This window comes from Netta rufina (genome assembly GCF_964035555.1).
Source record: "Netta rufina genome assembly, chromosome: 15".
Taxonomy (NCBI): Eukaryota; Metazoa; Chordata; class Aves; order Anseriformes; family Anatidae; genus Netta; species Netta rufina.
In genome coordinates this window covers 3,910,901-3,912,040 of record NC_140138.1, presented here as the reverse complement: position 1 = coordinate 3,912,040, position 1,140 = coordinate 3,910,901, and the positions used below count along the sequence as shown (strand labels likewise).

The window sequence follows — 1,140 nt, the reverse complement described above, 5'->3', positions numbered from 1 at the left end:
CACCCTGGCATTTGCTCAGCTGCACGTGCCAGAGACCCAGACAAGCAGCCTTCTCTGTTCAGTGCACAGTCAGAAGAAGGTCCCTCTTTTGTCCCAGTTGAAAAGTTGTCTTGGGCCCAATATTTAGCAAAATGGCCTTGGTTTGAAAATTAAATAGGGGCAAGTTGTCATGCCTTGAAAAATTGCAGATTGCTTACACGACACAGTCATGTTTCAAAAAGTACCAAGCTGATGAAAATACCATGATTATCTCTACTCAATGATTGCAATACTTGTAAAATGCTTATATAAATCTGAATATGATTATCATATAATTCCATAAAAATGATACGTCTGTCTCTAACAGTTGGTCTACTAGGCTAAATCTAAAGCATCATAGGCTGTGTATTTCTAGAACTTAACAACTCCACTGCACAGATGTAAATTTTATACATTTTTTTAACTGGTACAAAGAATTTAAGTTTTTATTACTTTCTTTTTTTTTTTTTGGAAAAAAAAGAAAAAAATAGAAACAGTGCTTTTATCACTTTTTTATTATTTTTTTTCTTCTTTTTTTTTTTTTTTTCCCTCCCATAATATAAAAGTCAGCAATGATATCAATAATTTATTTTACTGGAAGAAATATAAAAAGAATGCTTGTTAATGATCTAACTAGCAGTTTTTGCCTAAATAACTAGTTATGGTTAAATAGCTGAATACTGCCTGTGGAATGCTTTAAAAGGGTGCCTTTGGACAGCTTTTAATCTGATTTTATGTACAAGTGTCAAGAGAAGCACCCCTAATAAGAACATAACCTTTGGCTTTGAACAAACAGTGAATAATTTAAGACAGCTGATACATGATAGTTGGTGCAGTGGGGCCCCTTTTTGCTTCATTAATTAATATTTTAGCTAAACCCCATTCCCATGTCCCAAATTTCCCCCCTCCCTCCCTCTCATAAACTAAAATAAATGTAGATGCAGAAAAAAATGACTACTGTAGTCACTTACACTCTTACAAAACATGTGATAACCCCAATAGCTTAATATTCAGCATATATAATTCATTTACATGATATAGCACTCTTGATTGTGGCCCTAAAACAGTTTTTATTCATATCTAGCATCTTTCTAGATCAACCACAAAAACTTCTACAGCCAG

At 33.5% G+C, this 1,140-nt stretch overlaps 1 protein-coding gene across 12 annotated transcripts in view; it reads right to left on the bottom strand.

Moving 5' to 3' along the window:
- Positions 1-996: 996 nt before the first annotated feature.
- Positions 997-1,140, bottom strand: part of RBFOX1 (RNA binding fox-1 homolog 1) — a 333,405-nt gene continuing 333,261 nt past the window's right edge. For all 12 annotated transcript variants that reach the window (XM_084295947.1, XM_084295938.1, XM_084295935.1 and 9 more), the window contains one exon: positions 997-1,140. This exon is cut by the window's right edge and continues 326 nt beyond it. The gene's annotated coding sequence lies outside the window, so the exon portion shown is untranslated.